Raw genomic sequence first — 20,429 nt, forward strand, 5'->3', positions numbered from 1 at the left:
AAAAATTTATCGGCAAGTAGCCCTTAGTGGGTATAAGAGCTGATTTTATTTTGGTGTCAACAGCTAAAAAGTGGGTAGCGCAATCGCCCGTTCTTTTTTTCCATTGTGAGTGCCCTATCTCAAGAAGTAATGCTACGTTCTGGTTGAAATTTGGAATATATGTGAATCCATATGTAAACAGGCTTTGGTTCAATTTTGACTCCAATCGCTCCAAGAGGTGTTGATTTTTTTTTTTTTTTTGCGAATAAAAATAGCTTTATTAATGCAACAATAAGAAAGATAAATCGTAATAGATTGTCGTCTGCGTATTTCTCGTGATTTTAATTGTATGGAAATGATCGGAAATATTATCTCAATGATTTAAAATTTTTAACTGTTGCCATCTTATGTTTTTTAATAAATAAAATATTTGTAATTAATTCACTTAAGGCTTTTAAAGTAACTTTCAATTTTCGCTCTTTGCTTTGCTTTTACAATAATTCAGACATTGGGATGGTCGTCAAGTTTTTGCATGTGTCATTTTGTTTTTGTTAGGAATATTGCTTCCTCGTCAAGCATGGGGAGGGATCAGAAAAAGGAAAAATATAGAAGAAAGTTTCGTGATGGCCACAACATACTAGTAATTGTATGGAAATGATCGGAAATATTATCTCAATGATTTAAAATTTTTAACTGTTGCCATCTTATGTTTGTTAATAAATAAAATATTTGTAATTAATTCAAGTAAGGCTTTTAAAGTAACTTTCAATTTTCGCTCTTTGTTTTGTTTTTACAATAATTCAGACATTGGGATGGTCGTCAAGTTTTTGCATGTGTAATTTTGTTTCTGTTAGGAATATTGCTTCCTCGTCAAGCATGGGGAGGGATCAGAAAAAGGAAAAATATAGAAGAAAGTTTCGTGATGGCCACAACATACTAGTTATATTTTTCTATACTGTCTTTACATTCCTGAATGGCCGATCTTCGTTTTTTCAGAACCGGAGCAAAACCTAAATCCCCCTCTTTTACCCACCTTCCTTGAAATTTTATACCTGGGTTCAGAGAAAAAAAACATCAGAATTAGTGTAAATTTGCCTCCTCCTAGCAGTTGCTACCTGAGCAACTGGGGGGGGGGGGGGGCAAAGGGTATTGACTATATACAAAAGGTAAGCCAAGGGAGCGGGCCCCTCCTAGTGGATCTAGGCAGCTTGCTGCTGCCTAGATCCTCCAGGAGGGGCTACTATGCAGCTAGCTGCTGCCTAGATTCGGCAGTGCGATTCCTGTAATAACACTAGTTAACTCCTGTTTTTCTATATCAAAGCATGTATCAACTCCTGAAAATAAAGTGTCAACAATTAGATGTTCTCGTTTTAGTTTAGTGTCAACTCCAACTCGCTTTTCCTTGCACCTTTCTTCAAGTTCAAGTTCTATAAAACAGAATTTTCCTGCTCTCTGTTCTCAAACCTTTTAGGTACACATGATATTTTGTGGGGAGGGGAACATTCCTCCAGTTCCCCTCCGTAGATCCGCTTCTGACAGCTGACCCCCCTGTGACAAGAATTTTATTATGATTATTTTTGAAGTTAATTCTTTTAGATTTGAAAAAATAGTAGGTGGAAACAATGTTAACCTTTTTTACATGATTCTGCAAGGTATTTTTTCTCAGCGCATCATAATTAAAAGGATTGACTGGATTCGTTTCCTCAGCTATTGCTATTTTGAGTTTATTGTTCATTTTCTAAAAAATAATCATCTCTAATGCACATGACTAACCTATCTGCCTAACCAAATGTGACTTTTCATGAAAATATGAGGAAATATGTTCCACATGGTGCAGGTTGCGCCATTGGAAGTTTTAGGAGAAGGAGGGGGGGGGGGCAATTTGAAAGGGTTTTTGTCTCATTTGAGGTGGGATGGGGGTGCTCCATAGCATTATAAGGGATGCTCCATAACACTTGGAGGGATGGGTGCACCTACTTAACTGATACTTTTTCACAATGGAGGTCCCATCGAAACTTAACCCATCTTACAAAAATTTCTGAATCCGCCCCTGCATATATGAGTAAATACATGTATACATCAGATACAGGCATCAGATACTCAAGTATATATGTGTACACACGTGTATATAAGCATGAATAATACGTGATTACCTATAGCATACTTGTTTACACAAGTATATACGTGTCACGTGTATATACGAACATCATATGCGTGCATGCACTTGTATCTCGAGTATATACATGCATACCTGAATATATGCGTGTATAGTGGTGTGAATCCAAGCTCTGGGGCAAAAATCAAGGGGGTTTGAGAGGGGAGGATAAGAAGCAAAGAACTATAATGAACTTATGATCGTTGATGAGCTATATGCACACTAAGCCAGAAACTGACGGATGCAAAACAGGTCACAAATTTGCTACACAAAGTTAATTTTACCCAACATTTTAGTTTTTAAGAAATATTTAGAGCAGATGTTAAAAGTTACAGCCTGTAGTAGCTCTAATACACGCATCGCAACAAAGGCCCAGCAGCTGATAAATTTTTTTCAAAAATCTCATTATTGCAACAGAGAGTGCTTTGTGATTGCGACACATGTATTACAGCAGCCAGCCACACATTTTATAAATCACTTTAAAACTTTCTTAAGACATAATATGTTGTGTAAAATTGTCTTTGTGTAATAAATTTGTGACCTGTTTTGCATCCCTCAGTTTCTGGCTTTGGGTGCACGTAGTGCGTCAGCATTGTGTTTGTGACCATATGTTTCTTATTTTTCTTATTTCTTCTCCTCCCCTCTAACACCTTTTAAGAATTTGCCTAAGAGTTTAAACTCACCCACATTTAGAAATATAACTCATCCGCTATTTACAGTTTGCTTACACCAGGCCTGTATCTACATATATCATGGAATGCACAAATTAATATATTTACACATGTATTAAAAAAATACATAAAATGAGGGACTCAAGAGAAAGACATTACAATTTATTTACAAGTACATTTTCCCTTACAAATTGGTTTGGGTTCTCTAAAAAGCATGATTTGTGTGACAGATGCATATTCTATTATCAAAAACCTCTGAAGATGCTATGTTTCTTAATCTCTTTATACAGAGCAAATTTCTGAGCTGAAAATAAAATAACTGAATAGTGTTTTAAAGTACTTTATTTAATATGTAAAACTTATGCATGCTTAATATAGAAAAAGCAATTTATTTAAAAGATAACATCATGAACCCCCCCCCCCCCCCCCCACCTTCAAAGAAAAAAACCCTTCATAACATACAGTGACCACCACTTATATGAATAAAGTTTTCTCTAGACAGTTTTGATTCAATAAAGCAAAAATTAGCCAATATTTTTATTTAATGTGGAACTCTACATACAATTTAACAGAAGTCAATTCCAGTCAAGCAAGATGAAATATCGGTAGCAGTATCTGTTCGTTCAAAATATTCATTACTTGATTATAGAAAAAAAAATATTGAAAAGCAGTCTAAAAAAGCAATAACAAAACTCAAATTTTAAAAGCTCCAAAAAAATTAACTATTGATGATTATTAGAAAAGGCTGTAATTAATCTAAAAGCTCCTTTTCTAATGTCATAAAAAATCTGTAGCTCTCAGAATTTAGACCTTGTTGCACCAATGTTAACGCTATGAGTCATAAAGCCTAGAGCACAAAAGCATCGTAAACACCATATCGCTCCATCTCACTCTTTAGTCTTTATGTTTGACTTTTCAAAGAAAACTTTCACTACAAGGCTACACTGGTGTCATGAAATGTTGAAAAGGATTTGAAGCAAATAAAGATCAATAATTAGAGAAAACTGGCTTTGTGTAGTGAGTAGAGATGAAAACAGTCCGAAAAAAACAGAAAATTTCCGAAAAAACAGAAAAAAACCGTTTTTTTTTCGAAGGAATAAATTTCCACTTCGGAAAAATTTAAAAAAAAATTTTTTTTTCAACTTTTTTGGGTTTTAATTGAAATTTTCAGCAAAAAGTATTTAGAAATTTCTCCCGCTTAAATTCTGATGCAATTTCCTCCCCCTCCCGTTTTATGCTAAATACTGTCTAACGTTGTAATTTAATGCAAGTTGTTGTATGACAATATAATTTGCCATATAGATCAAAAATTGTTTAATAATACTTTTTACAAAAAAGCTTAAACCAATAACCTTAGTGAAGAATTTATTTTCCTTCTTCATAAAACAAACAAGCATAACTTTAGTCACAAAACTATGTTTCTGCTGACTGGAAACCAAATGTACAGAGTGTGGCAAAAAAAAAAAAAAAAAAAAAGCAAGCAATTTTCCAAGAAACTTTATTAAAAATAAATAAACTAACAAAACAAAAAATTATAATATGAGAAGATCTTTAGCAATCATTGAATTTAATTGGTTTCAAACTAGCAGCCTTTTGCAGTAATACAGAGATGCAACTGCTTATTCAAATTTTCATTCAAGGGCAGCAAGTCCTTTTATCAATCCTATTCCCTATAAAGCAATTGGTTTAGAGAGTTCAATTTTATGTGTAGTTTAGGGTAGACCTTTGACTAAAATAGGCCACACAGTGTAATAAATGGGATTGAGGTCAAGCGAGTTGAGCGTCCACTTAAAAGATGATATCTTGTCAAAAACAATGCGCTTTGCACCACTCTTGTCTTTTTGGCCATATGAATTGATGTGGAGTTAAAGAAAAATGTCCAGTCTACAATGCTGAAGTGCTCTTAGGCCCACAGAAGTACAATAACTTCTAAAATGTCCTTCTGGTTCACTTTTTGATTCATTTTACGGCCCTCATCCACAAAAAAACTAGAGATTTTTTGTCCCTTGTCCTGATTCCATCTCAGACCAAGCCTGACTTCAGATTTTGGCAATATCTAACACTTTCTAAGGTGCTTGGAGTGTCTAGCAAGGGCACCCATATGCAAAATTTTAAGGGGGGGGGGGGCTCTGATATTTTCTCCATGGTTTAGCAGGATATTTTCCAAATGGAAACCGACTTTAGTACAGATTAGAGCTTATAAAATTTAACATTTTTGATAACTTATTCATTAATGGCTATAGAAAAAAATGTTTTTACATTTTTACAAAGAAAAAAGTATTGAAAGGAAGAGAAAGTTCACATTTCCAAAGGTGGGGGAGCTTGAATCCCCACTTTCCCCCCTATATGGGAGCCTATGGTGTCTACTGACCAAATCCTATGGTTCTGGGGATATGAACCGGTTGAACGGTAAATCAGTGAAAAGTATCTCTTCCAGCGTGAACTTGTGGGCCCGTCTCTAACATTTCTGGCATCTTTCGAGTCATACGAATGCCTGAATTTTTGGAACTTACAACTTAAAATAGCAGATATTTCGCTTAAAATTGTAAGAAAACAGAAAAACAATACATAAACTAGGTAATATATTGTAAATTATTTCCCAATAAAGTGAGAAACAAAAATAAATTAGGTATTCATCAAAATAAAATTATGTTTCTTCCATTCGATGATACAATTTTCATCTGATATTTTTTTACCGCATCCTGTATACTGACGTGCTAAGCAAAAAAGGGGACTTTGCAGTTGGGCTCAAGCTAAGATATTGTATTTTAAAGTGTGGCTCTTCCATATATTTGATTCATTCTTGATCAAATGACCCTAAAACATTTTATTTATTAATTAAAATACGAAACCGAGAACAACTTGGTTATAATAACTCAAATTTGTTCAAAAGGGCTGGTATGACTACTTTTACTACTGTGCTTAGCACGGCCGTATGAATAAACTTAAACTCCAGTTTAATTTTGGTTCAGCTTAAGAAAAACCAATTTAGTTTTTATTTGGACCTAGACTGGATTGGAAAAAATCAAAACTCAACAGCTTTCATTTTCAGACAGTAACATTGTATTATTTTTCTTCCAAAAAAAAAAAAAAAATCAATCATGTTTGAAAGTCACTTCACTTCACTCTCCGGGGGCCCACTGTACCTATCACTAAGTGATTTAACCAGTTTAGGACCCTCGGAGCTTTATTTTAAACATTCAACATATACATATAACAATGCACACACATACAAACAAACAAGATCACAGACAATTACAGTACATATTGACAAACAGACATAGAAGCACAAAACAATTCGAAAAAACCATGCTATAAAACATGATGCTGAGAGGATAGTAGAGTAGTCGATGGGTACATAGCAGGCGAGTTCGCCGTTACAAAAGTACATTTGATTATTACGTCGTGAGTAGTGTTGTATAGTAATACATAATGCACTAAAACTGTGAATGCGTAAGCATATACAAGTTATAAAAGTAATACAGTATAAAACCAATAAATGCCACCGCCGTCCACCACCAAGCAGCATTCAAATGTGATAAGGAGTGATTTCGGATGTGGAATGCTGGTGAAGTTGTCATTTCAGCGCCGTGGCAAACGTGTGTAAAAAGTAAAATGCCCGGAAATGGGCGATCGTGACAGATAATGATATAAATAGTTAGAATTGTAACGAGCTAGCGAATCGCCGTTACAGGCGTACATTTGTTTATGTTGTGGTGGTTAGTGAGAAGAGAAAGGCATATGTATAAGAATTGAAAGGGATACACAGTGGATGTACGTAACACAGGTGGGTTAGCTAAGGAACCTTTCACACTGCACTGCATCTGGAACATAGTTTGGGGAATTGTTGGGAACAGGGCTGACGACGTCGTCGTTACATACAAACTTATGTTTATATTACGATGATGAATAGGGAGTGGAATTTTAAAAATGAACAGCTTACAAAGTAGTTTAGTAGTAGTAGACACAGACACTATGAATATCGAAGCATAATAAAAGTTACAGATGCTATAATTTGAAACGACTGTAAGTACGAGTATAATAAAGTTACAAGCGGTGCTTAATAATGCTGCATGATGCAGAACAATAAACAATATGCAATTATACAATAATAAAAATAAAGCTATAAAACGGTCAGTGAGAAAAGTCCAACAATACCGAGAAAACATTAAAAAGACCGAAAGACACGGTTACTACAGGGGGAATGTGATGGGCAGTTGATGGTTGGGAAGGTACGGTAGGAGAGCGATTGACACCAGCACTATAATCAAGTGAAAAGCGAAGATTAAGATGAATCTATGAGATGAGTCTATTCAGCGCTTTGATAGAGGTAGCCCTCTGAAGAGAGGGTTTGGAATATGCTGTTAAGGAGCCCTGTAAGACGTGGGATTGATAATGCTTGCAGAAGACGTTGATTTTTAGAGATTGAGGGCGGTCTGCGTATGTGAAAACTACTTGTTAAGGGGCAGTTAAAAACATAATGCTGAGCTGTGCCCTCCTCCCCGCATGCACAATTAGGGGAATCTATAATGTTGAACCGGTGCAAATATGATGGGAACGGGCCGTGGCCAGTCGCCAGAACGGTATGGCAGCGGTGTGAGACTCGAGGAGAGGCCCTAATTGTGGGAAACAACTCGTGTACCACGCGGCTCGTCTCTGCGTTGTCCCAACGGTACTGCCAATCCATTCTGAGCTGGTGCCTAAACAGATTTTTAAGGTGAGACCTTGGAAAAGGAACATCCGCTCTTTCCGGGAGGGTTTGTGTGTCAGCTGCCAATTTAGCGAGTCTGTCGGCTTCGTCATTCCCATAATTTTGAGAATGACCCTTGATCCAGTAAATTTCGAAGTTCTTATGAGATGTTAGGATTTGAGATTGGATTGACTGAACCAAGGAATTTCGATGAAATATACATTTTATGGCCAAGATTGCCGACAGACTATCAGAAAAAATTTGGAAGGAGCATTGTGGAAAACCTTGTGAGTAAAGGATCGCATCCTTAATTGCCAAAAGCTCCGCTTGAAAAACCGTGTTGTGTTCCCGAAGTCGTACAGACAACGTATAGGCAACAGAAGTTCCCTTAAAAACAACAAGACCAGATCCAACTCCCCGAGGATGTTTGAAAGTCGAAAATTTCAGAAGTTTCAAAGACAATCTAAAATAGAAAATGTAATTGTTATGATTAGACACACATTACCCAATATTATTGGTTGAGTGACGACTTGACTTATTTCTGGGTTTGATCATGAAAGCCCTCTACTCAGATGTAAAATAAAAAGGTTTTTTCTTTTAATTAATCTTACCTTTATGTGTATTTCTGTCAAGCAGAAAAAGAAGATGTGTGGATAGCATATATTTTTTAATACTTAACCCTTTATATGTCACAAGAAACACAGAGCTATTAAGAAACCCAAATTTTATTCATAAAGAAATCAAATTTTCCATTTTTTCCAATTTTTCTCGAAAAAACTAGGTAAAAAACGGTTTTTTTCCACCACTTCAAAATTTCCGGAAATTTTACATCTCTAGTAGTGAGAAACATGGAGATCTGCTGTGGTGGAAGCCGAAGCCTGTATAAGGCTTTCAGGGGTGTGCACAGGGGGGGGAGGGGGGAGAATGGACACCTGTTGTTCCAGGGTCCGAGCCTGAAGGGGACCCAATATTTTTAAAGCTAGGCATGAAATATAGGGGTAGATAATATGGAGGGGGCCCGGAAAAGTCATTTGTGACGGGTAAAGTAATATTTTCCAAGTCAATATTTCACATTAGAAATTGTGCGGTCAAGAGGTTTGGCGGGGATTATATTTCATTTGCGTCTGGAAGGTAAAAAATGCAATAAGAAAAGCTGTTTTTTATTTGTTTTACAAAGAATGAATAGTTTAAAATATAATAAAAGAATCACACTATGTATGGCATGTTTCATTTTTAATTAGTATGGCAACATATACAAAAAATGTCGAAAGAACATTCAGTCTAGATTTTAACTTTTTAGTAAATATTTCTTTACACAAAAAGGTTCAATTTAATAATAGTGAATTTAATAACAATTTTGAAAAACAAAATGGAACCTGAAGTAAGAACTGGAGATGGTGTGGGGAGGATTGAGACATCTTACGAAACCTTTCCATAAGAAGGGGAAGGAGTCAAAAATTGTCAAAATCATCCTTACGTAATTAATGAAGGGTCCCTAACAATGGAAACCGGCAGAAAGGGTAAAAATGTATCTAATAGGATTATTATTGACATTATAGATGAATTGACATCACTTCATAGATTGAAAACTTTCAAGAAAAGAATTTAATGAAAAATTAGGAAAAGTAAAGATAAATAAATTTTCGTCAGATTGAGTGTAAAGACATAGTTGTTGAATTAGGGGATGTCCATAAATGATCTCACACTTTTTTTTTTACAACTTTTTAAACTCTCCTCTGCTTTGTCACACATCAAGCTATTTTTTATAAGCATAGTCTCATAAAAATTTGCATGATGTCACTTCGTGCATGGCCCTACTTGATTCTTATAGGTTGTAACAATCGCTGAAACACACGGCAACAAAAGGGCGCTACAGGGAACCCCAATTTTCATTACATTGTTATTGATTGGTGGATGTAGGGATTCCTTTCAGCACCTCTTGCGGTCAAAATGGACAATGTCCAATCAAAAATAAACAAACTTCGAAGCTTGTCATTCATTGGTGGATGCATGAGCTACATTGGCTTAACACAGAAAAGTATAAATTGTCAAGGCCCGTAAGCGTCAGTCGCATCTAGTGGGGCCATGTTTTGTGTAATCTCCCTCTCTGTCAAATTCATCAACTCTCCTTCCCCCCTCAAACCGTGACTTTGTGGGCCCCTTGTATAACATATCCTATCTGTTAAGAAAGTACAATTCTCTTTTTTTTTTACAATGACAGTTCACTTGTTTCGTTTAAAACCAACGGGTTAAGCATCAAAAAATATATGCAATCCACACATCTTCTTTTTCTGCTTGACAGAAATACACATAAATGTAAGTTAAATTAGAAAAAAATATCCTTTTTGTTTTAAAATTGAGAACTTTCTTGGTTAAACACCAGAAACAAGTCAAACCCTTGTTCAACCAATAATATTGGGTAAGGTGTGGTGTATCTAATCATAACAATTACATTTTCTATTTTAAAATGCCTTTCAAACTTGAAATAATAATTGTAAATTTTGGCTTTCAAATGTGATTGATATTGTTTGAAAGAAAACTAAGTATGATTTCCCTTCCTTACAATGCAACTTTACTCTCTGAAAATGAAAGCTTGTGAGTTTTGATTTTTTCCAGTCCAGTCTAAGTCGAAATCAAAACTAAATTGGTTTTCTTTTTCATTCCAACAGAAACCCCAAACCAAAAACTGCATAATGGTTTCTAAAGCTGAACCAAAACTTAAACCAGAGTTTCAGTTTATTCATAGGACCGTGCTAAGCACCGTAATAAAAGTAGTCATTCCTGCGCTTTTGAACAAAACTGAGTTATTATAACCAAGTTTTTCTCTGTTTCGTATTTTACTTAATAAATAAAATTTTTTAGGATCATTTATTAGGAACTATTTTTTTTTAAAATTCCGATTAAAAAAAAAAATCTGAATAAAATATATAAAAGAGCCAAACTTTAAAACAAAATATCTCAGTTTGAGCTCAACTTTAGATTCTACTTCTGTGCTTATCATGGCAGTATACAAGGTGATGCAAAAAATCTCACTTTATTGGAAAATAATTTACAATATGTCTCCTAGTTTATGTATTGTTTCATGGTTTCTTACAATTTTAAGCAAAAGACCTGCCATTTTAAAGTTGTTTAACCAAGTAGAAGGACAGTTCGTTTGTTGTGCCTCGGCAAACAGTATTGGATGCAGTACGCCGCTTTGCAAGTGGCTTGGAAATGATAGTTGATGCCCGGAAAGTGTACAAAAATGAACGCTGAACATTTCAGTTAATTGTCAGGTCATCTAAAAGTGAGTTCAATGAAAAATCCTCGGGATTCCACGAGAAAAGTCGTTTGTAAGATGGGGAATTTGTGATTGATAAGTGCGACTAAAGGCAAAAAAAAAAAAAAAACTCAAACAGAAGTTTTATGAGTTCCAAAAAGTTCAGGCATTTATATGACTTCAAAGATGCCAAACTTTTGAGATGGGCTCCAAGTCCATGCTGAAAGTGAAACCTTCCAATGATTTACCGTTCAACCAGCTCATAACCCCCAGAACAATAGGATTTTGTCTGTAGACACTCCAAGGTCTACATTGAACTACACATAAGTTTGGACTCTCTAAACCAGTTGCTAAATAGGGATAGGATTGATTAAAGGTCTTGCAGTCCTTGAATGAAAATTTCAATAAGTAGTTGCACCACTGTATTACTTCAAAAGGCAGCCAGTTTGAAACCAATTAATTTATTGATTGCTATTATTATTATTTTTTGTGTTTTGTTAATTTATTTTTAATAACGTTACATGGAAAATTGCTGGCCCAGGTTTTTTGTTGCCGCACCCTGTATATTTGGTTTTCAGTCAGCAAAAACATAGTTCTGTGATTTAAGTTATGCTTGTTTTTTGAAGAAGGAAAATAATAAATTCTTCAATAAGGATATTGGTTTTTTGCAAAAAGCATTAAATGCTTCTTTATCTATATACAAATTATATTATCCTACAACAACTTGTATTATCAAAGTTAGACAGTATTCTAACATACAAAGAGGGGGGAGGGGGAGTTAAGAAATTGCATCAGAATTTAAGTATGAGAAATTTCTAATCACTTTTCTCTGAAACTTTCAGTTAAAACGTCCTAAAAAGTTGAAAAAATTAATATTTCAATTTTTCCGGAGTGGAAATTAACTCTTTCAGGAAAAAAAGTTTTTTTTTTTCAGTTTTTTTTCCCGAAATTTTCCAGTTTTTTCTGACTGTTTTGATCTCTAATTGTGATACAAATTCGTTTTTATTGAAGAATGCTATATGCCTTGTCATTACAGATCTGCCTATGCGGGGACTGTCAGACAGTTTCATCAAAAGAAATAAAACAATTGAAAATAAAGGAAAATTACAATAAATAAATAAATGAATGGCGACAAATTTAAATATTGTAAAAATAAACTCTAATTTTCGCAAGCACATTCTAATCATGAAAATGTATGCCTTGCAAATTATTTTCTGTGGCAGATTTTTCAACTTTTGGTTCTGTTCATTTAAATTCATACAATTTTCAACACCTGAAATCACTGATACTTAGTCTTGCAGAATATAGACGAATGCATGAATGGCGTTTGCAGAAAATTTTTGGCTCTGCAGAGTTTTTTTTTTTTTTCCAATTGCTAACGTTGATTTAAAAAAAGAGAATTTTTAAGAAAATCCCAGTTTATTTCTGTTAAATATTTTCTCCAAAAGCCTTTTAAAGCACACGTGTAAAAAAAATAATGGTTTTGGCAGTTTTCTTCAGTTGATGAAAAATAAGCAAACTATATGTTATTGTAAACAAAATTAAATGATTTAAAGCCCTTTTTTTGTCTCTTTCATATCTGAATATAGATTTATTTTTTATTCAAGGGTGAGTTAGGCAAAATAATTATTTACAGAAAATTTTCCAGTTAGGATTTGTGTTCACAGAAAGCTTTTCATTTTATCTAAGTCTTCTGATACCTTCATTTTTGCAAAAACTATGGCTCCCGAAAATAAGTGCTCTTTTAGTATGAGCATAGTTAATAATTTAGCAGCAAAAATAATAATTTGAATAAAGAATAAAATTTCCAATGGCAACCAAAAACTAATGGAAAATGTCGAAACAAATATTTTTGATTATCTAATTTTAAGAATTAGTGTAACAGTGACTTTGAATACATTTTCTATTTTCAATAGATGTAAGTTATACAAAGTGATTCATTTTATTTAATTTGAATTTAATTATTAAATTAAAAAATAACAGAATTGTAAAAAAAAAAATACTAAGCACGTTTCATAATGCACTCAAAAGGACAAAATAACTTTTCTGGGTCAGAAAGGACAATACAGTGCAGAACCTTTTATCCGGGAACCAAAAATCCGGGAAACCAGAAAACCGGCAACGTTTTTTCGATTTTCCCGCCATTTTTTTTTTATAAATACGTCATTTCGGTAATTTTTGAAAAATTAAGCATTTTTTTCTGAAATACTAAAAAGAATATGAACGATTTCTTAATAAACACCATATTACTCACGGAAAACTCGGGAAAATGTTTGCAAACACTAACTTCAAATGGCTCTCCTTTATGCGGGGCAAAACTTCCCAAATATTTTCCTGAATTGAAATGTACATTCGTAAGTCTGAAATTTTAGTGTTTTATTCTAACTGAAAGTTAAGGAAATGAATATTGTCGCATTCAAATGCAGTATTTTATTGAATGGCCTCTAATTAAAGGCGTTTGGCGTAAGTGACGTAGCAGAAGTGTGGGAAACGCCGAAAACCAGAATCGAGAATTTTCCGCATAGTTAGTTGATCGTGAAATCTAGAAATCTATTAAACGCAAGACTAATAAGGCTGCAAGAACTCATAAATCAAATTTTTGTTGATACTAACGAAATGCAAAAGCATTAGTTATCAATAACTACCGTAATCGCAAACACAAAACCTTTGCAAAAATTAAGGAAAAAAAAAGCGACCTTCCCTTCATTTTCTTTCGTTTTAAAACATCGCAAAGTGGTGGATTTTTTTTTTCTTTTCCAAACAGAATGTGAGGGTCTTAGGTATTATGAATGACTTCAGTTGATTGATGTTTATATTAGTCTCTCACTCACACATTAGTTTTTAATATTTCGATATTTAAGGGCATTTCTGAACTGTTTTCTTCTTATTTTAATATGCATAACTATTTATTATAGTCATTTTAGTTTTACAAACAATCGGCCAATAGCGCTTTTTAGCGATCCAGAAAACCGGGAAATTCAGATATCCAAGATAGCGATGGTCCCGCACTTCCCGGATAATTGGTTCTCTACTGTATTTAAGTATTCCTGTAGTTTTCAATTATCCCAAGAAAATGACTCCACAAACAAGGAATAGTGCCGCTCAAGTCAGATAGAGAATTTCTTATCATTATCTTAATAAATTTGTCATAATTTGAATGTTGAAACATGCATATTTATCTGGGAAAGTTTGGTTTGAAATGACTTGAGCCGCACTTTACCTTGTGGATGGTGAAAAATAAAATAATAAGACTAACTTACCATGAGGATCGAATTTTGTTACTTCGATCCGCTCAGACAGTTTTAGCCTTGTAGTAGGGAATTGATGTTGGCTCAGAGTACTTTTCATTATCACATACACATATCTAGAAAATTAAAACTTGTATTTAGATATGCTCTTTGGCAAATTCTAAATTTTGAAGGGAAAAGACTGCATAAATGTAAAACAATTACTTTTTATACATTTATAATGATGCACATACAGATTTCAACAGTTTAGAGACCATGAACATCTTATGAAACATTTTTTTAGAAGTGACATGTATCAGATTGACATTCAAAATAGTGAAGTAATTATAAGGACAACGTTAAAAGTGGACAAAAAGGGATAATTGTAGACATATGATTTGGATATTTTTGCAACAATTTTTGTTTGTTTTATAATATCTAGGTGAAGTCTTGAAGCATACAAAAAAAAGTTTTGTTTCAAACATCTTTTAGACTTGCCACAAACACAGAACTGTAAAACAAAGTTTGTTGCCTATATTTTTTCCCAAAACTTGAAATTATGCTTCCAAACTATTTGGATACACACAAAAAAGAATGTTTTTTAAGGAAGAAATGCATAGTTCAGGTAGAACAATATCCTCATATAAATAATAGCCGATGATCGAGTAACCCGGGTGTTTCAACAATGAAACTCGTGCTACGGCATAATTTGATAATGTTTCAAATGCAGGGAAAAGTTTTATTGTGAGAAGGATGAACTCGATCCGGTAACTAAACAGTTTTCTGGTATGACTGTGCATAGCCTCACTTAATACTTATAGACTGTGGTTTAATACTTATAGGATAGGTTAACTTACCTGGCTCTAGATCTTGCCATAACGAAACCTAAAACAAAAGAGGAAACTGAAATCATTGTGAAAAATATACAATTTTTCATTAAAACCTACAACTGCTTTGAATTTCCAACTTAAAACAGAAAACCATCACATTTTCCGGGAAAATATTTTTAATTTCAAAATAAATTTGCATATTGGAAAAAAGAATTCTAACACTTTAAGGCATACATGTCAAATACAGTTGAGTTTAAATTTAACCAAAGCATCCTTTGTGTAAGTCCAGACACGACTGTAACACTCAAATTTGTTGCTGAAACAAATTTGAAATTCAATGTACCATCTGAGTTCATATTTCATTATATAGGATTTACAGGACTATATGTGCTATTTGTAGGTTATAAGTTAAAATAAAAATATATTCTTTATTTTAACTTGATAATATTAATTTACATTAAAATTATCAAGACAGGTCCAAGGTGCCCCGACTCCCCCTACAAACATCACAAACAAGTGTTGCAAACAGTAAAATGACACTCAAAGAAACTCAGTGGTTAAATAAAGTATTTTTTAAAAGATTTTTGGATAATTGAGGTTCTATTGTAATGATGAATTCATAAAACTTTTAATACTACTAGGAATCTATGAATGAATATTTTTTGAATTTTTGTGAAGAATTAAAAAAAATATTTTTTGGGAATAAAATGAATAAAAATCAAGAACAAAGACGAGACAATCAAGAAATTTATCAAAGCAACAGTAGGATATCATACTGTTATTCATAGGATTAGATGGCTTACTGTTTCTCTGAGGCGACGTTATATCTTTTCTAAACTAAAGACTTTTCGTTTGGTCTCTGTCAGTTTCGTTCATCAATTGAATTCAATTTTATAAGTGGCATGCAAGGGAAGAAGAAAACTCGCTAATACGAAACAAAGTTACTAGTTTGGGGTTATTAGTTTTTTCCATTTCTTTTAACATCAAGCAAAATAAGAATCTTTCAACATTCAAAGTAAAAGAGTGAACTCCCTCTTTAAGGAACGAGGTGCGGCTATTATTGGTTAAGTATCAGAATCAAAACATTTTTAGCTGCAATCCCTCTTAGTACTCACTAGCTGCTAATACTGAATCTAGTTTTTCATTGATTTAGAGTAACATTAGAAATTTTCATGTGCAGATCGTTAAAAACCAATACATGAGAATTCAATTGCTCTCAGGGGTTTTCTTCTTACGAATGATCTAAATGAATTTATGATGTTTCTTAAAGGTCAAGGTTCCTTAAACCTTTCATTTTAACGCATCAATCAGAATTAAACTCACTTTGACTTTGACGAATCTGCTTGAACCCAAATCAGGGACAGCAAATTTGGCCGAGACTTGGCTGCCGGCTGGCTGGCAGCCTAGTCTCCACAGCTAGGATGCCGGCTGGTTCACGTGACCTGTTTGACGGGTTTTTCACGTCACTGTACGGCAGCGGAAACCGAACAGATGTTTGTTTACGGATTGGAAGTCGTATTGTCGCTACGTATCAATTCGTATATATAATTCGATGTTACTTTTTTAATAAAAATATCGACAAGTTCATGATAGTTTGAACCGATACAGGTTTGTACTCTGTGATTACCTACTGCTACCGTCAAATTTGTTCTTTTGTTTGTGAACGAACGAGTCTATAAACTTGAAACTTCTGAATGAAGCCTATTTTTTTCCAATTTCTTTTATTAGTGCTGGAATGACACTAAAATGAGGCTTTCCATTTGTCTACTTGAATTGCTTACAGCAGGCTTCTTAATTGTCCTGATTATCCTGATAAAAAATATTTTGTCATGAGTATTAACTTTTGGTCCTGATGATCCCAACAGGTTTTCAGTTTGTTCCTTGGGAAAAGTACCTAATTTCTTCATGGTCCTTAATCTGAACTTCAAAAGGTTAAAATTAGCAATTCCCTAGTTAACCAGCAGTAATTAGTAGACTCCGGCAGTAATTGGTAATCCACTGCTTTGCTGATTTACCTACCCGCCATTGGAAACTGATTAATCAGTACAAACATTTTCATGTTAAAAGCAGTGTTCTCCACAGGGGCGGATCCAGACTATGGATTTGGGAGGGGAACTTTTCTAGCAAGTATGTTTATGGGGGGTGGGGGAGTTATATGAAATTACTCATTAAAAAATAACCATAAATATTGAGTTATCTACTGCTTCTTAATGCCTCTTATGAAAAAAATGTATTCATTACAAATTCTAAAAGTACAATTCTTAAATAATTAGTTTAAAAAGTTTGTTCATTTTTCTATTTGTATGTGCTTAAAGGAAATAATATTTGCACCAATGGTTCAACCACAAAAGTTTTATAGAGGGTGCACTTTTAAAATTTTCACCATCTGACAGGGCGGTTGTTGAAAAAAAATGTTGACATTTTAGTCTTAAGGACGCAGTTTTAGACGGCCTCTGGTGATGTTACGAAAAAGAAAGGTTTGGGGGCCGCCTGCGGAAATTAAAGTTTTAAAAACGCAATTATAGGCGATATTTATTGACGGTAGGGTCAGAAATGGGATTTTTTTTTTGGGGGGGGGGGGGGGCTGCCTCCGTTTTTTTGTAAAATAGATTTAAATCGAAAATCCCTCCGCTAAATTTTCTGAAATTGAATTTCCAAAAACGCAGTTACAGACTAACTTCGACAATACTTCGAGCAGTACGGTTCTGGGGCTTTTCCCAAAAAATGTTTCGAAATTGAAGCCCTAGAAAACGAAGTTTTTGAGCGATATTCGGTGATAAAGGATTTAAACGCTTTCCCCATTAAATTTTTCAAAACCTTAATTTTTTAATGTTCAGATTTTCTACAGGAGCATTCGGACCCTTGTCCGGAAATTTTTCGTCATCGACATCTTAAAAAAATGACTGTAGACCATATTTGGTAACGTCAGGGGTTTGGCAATTTTTCAAAATTGAAGCTCCAAAAAAGCAATTTTAAACGATTCTCGATGTTATTAGAATGCGAGGTGTTAGGTAGTTCTCCCCTTTAAAATTTTCAAAATTGAAGTCCTGAAAACAAGATTTGAGACGCGCTTTAAAGGTATTGGCAGAGGAAGCGGACTTCCGACATTATGAAGACTTTCCTATTTTTAGACCGACTAAAAAAGGCGACTGTTTCCAAGGTACGTTCTATTGTTCTGTTTAATTATAGGAAATGTTTTACAAAAACATTCTGGGGGATCACGGATCCTGTCGCCCTGTGTCCCCCCCCCCCCCCTCCAGCCTCCACCTCTAATAGCGCCACTGAATTGCAGTAGCTTTAAATATAATGATCAATCCTTCACCAAATAAATGCAAAAAACAGTTTAAACAGGTTTGTCTTTATTTATTTATTTATTTTTATGCAGGGAAGAGGGGAACATTCCCCAGTTCTCCTCTTTAGATCCGCTTTTGCAATTCTCTCCTATCTTTTTCTTGCGCCTTTCTTCAAGCTAAAGTTCTATATAACTGGAGAACTTCGCTGTAATACGTTGTGAAAATTTTTAAGTACACATGAGAATTTAGAGGAAGGGGAACGTTCCCCCAGTTCCCTTCCAGGGATCCGCCTCTGCTATTGTTTGATCGAATTTTCTGGAGCTTTTCCTCGAGTTTAAGTTCTATAAAACAGAAGATTTTTTCTACACTCTATTGTGAAAATTTTTAGGTATATATGGGGGTTTTGAGGGGAGGAGAAGGTTCCCCCAGTTCCCTCCATGGATCCGTTTCTGTTGTTGCCTAATTGCTTTTCCTGGTGCCTTAGTTCACGTTCTAAAGTGTGTGTGGGGGGGGGGGGGGACATTCCAGCAGTTCCTCTTTTTAGATCCGCTTTTGAAATTCTCTCCTTACTTTTTCTGGTGCCTTTCTTATAGTTCAAGTTTTGAAAAACGGAATTTTTTTCCCGTACTCTCTTTTGAAAATTTTTAGGTACACTTGGGATTTTGGAGGGGGAACGTTCCCCCAGTTCCCCTCCCGTGGATCCGCGCCTGGTTCTCCATATACGCTATATACTCTCAAACATTTTTTAGACATATAGCGTTTACCCTCAAGCTTCAAAAATTTTCATACTGTGATATATTATGTATATGATTGCATACACATTGTGCGTAATGGATTACTGGGAGTATATATACCCCTAAAGAAAAAACATGACTGGTTAAAAGTATTACCGCATAGAGGATGTAACAATGCTTATTGAATTTTAGCCTATTAATCGATAGATTCTGTTTTATATTGTTGAAATAACTTTTGCTAAGCACTTGAAATTATGCTGAATGAATTATTTACACCTAACCAATAGTTTTGAACTCCAGTTGGTATATTGCATCAAGCTGTTCTCTCACCATTTGATTCATAACTGTCAAGTATGGTAATGTTAATAACAACATATTGATACTCAGGGGCTGATACAGAAAACTATTTTGAGGGGGAGGGTTAGCTGAAGAATGACGACCCCCGTGAACGAACCTATGGTTTTAGGTACGAAAAATTTCAAAAACTGCTTGCGGGTAAATAAAAAGCATCAAATCAGCCTGGAATAAGACACCTAACTGGGGAAAAACATTGCAAATTGATTTCATGAGGAATGAGATGAAGTAGTTCAAATGTTTACTTTTATAAATAATAAATGAAATGTTAAGATACTGTAATCATCTACATTTTATGCATAAAGTTCTCGATTGTTTAGGGGGGGGGTATGACCCTCCAGCCTCCATGACTCTCCCCTTGTATCTGCCACTGTTAATACTTTGTTTGAGAAAAAAAATAGAAGGGGACAGAGGAATCACTGAGTAAAACTCGAAATGGAACCAATATTTTAAAGCTAACAAGGGGCCTGATTTTGAAAAAAAAATGGACTTTTAGAAACTTGTAACAGTGTCCAGTTGTGAGCCCTACAATTTGCATTGGTCTTTTTATGACAAATTTCCAGTGCAAAAAATAATAATAATAAATGAAAAACATGTGTACTAAACTTGTTTGCAATATCTGATGATATACATTTCATTTTGCTACTGAGTGCAATAGGATATATGTGCACTACTCTTTAAAAAATGTTAAGTGTTCTGATTGTTTGTAATTTTGTGTCCTGATTTTTTTTTTTTTTTTTTTTAAAGCCACTACAAAGTCTCAGAGACATTTCAAGATTTCTCTCCTCAGTCATGGATTAAAGAACAGAAATTCACTACGTAATTGCCACAATAGTTGGGGCTTTCCCGAGTCTTGCTGTGCTGTACTCTCCTGTTTGAACAGATATTTGACCATAAGTAAGCCTTACATTACCTATTTAGTGCCGATTTTTATGATATGGTTCTATAATAACCAAGGACGGATGCAAGGGAGGAACGATCGGCTCCTCCTTGAGCCGAGATGCAGGAACTGTCCCTCAACCTATTTTTGTTTCTCGAGTTCCAAAAATGTAATTTTAGATAATCTATAATGTTGTGAAAAAGTGGGCTCTCTATGGGAATTTTTTCAGAATTGTTGTCTTGAAAATGCAATCGTAGAATGTTGCTTAACACTTTAGTAATATTAATCGGAACACAGGTAGTTTTTCAAAGTTCCAAAAACTCTATTCTAGATGACATTATGGAGTTCAGGAGATCA

At 34.4% G+C, this 20,429-nt stretch overlaps 1 long non-coding RNA gene across 1 annotated transcript; it reads right to left on the bottom strand.

The window, feature by feature from the left end:
• Positions 1-2,952: 2,952 nt before the first annotated feature.
• Positions 2,953-14,884, bottom strand: LOC129221424 (uncharacterized). Its single transcript, XR_008580510.1, has 3 exons — positions 14,839-14,884; positions 14,015-14,118; positions 2,953-3,109 (listed from the first exon to the last, which is right to left on the bottom strand). It is a non-coding gene; the product is annotated as an uncharacterized LOC129221424 (long non-coding RNA).
• Between the last annotated feature and the right edge of the window lie 5,545 nt (positions 14,885-20,429).

The sequence above is a fragment of the Uloborus diversus genome, chromosome 4 (genome assembly GCF_026930045.1).
Source record: "Uloborus diversus isolate 005 chromosome 4, Udiv.v.3.1, whole genome shotgun sequence".
Lineage (NCBI taxonomy): Eukaryota > Metazoa > Arthropoda > Arachnida > Araneae > Uloboridae > Uloborus > Uloborus diversus.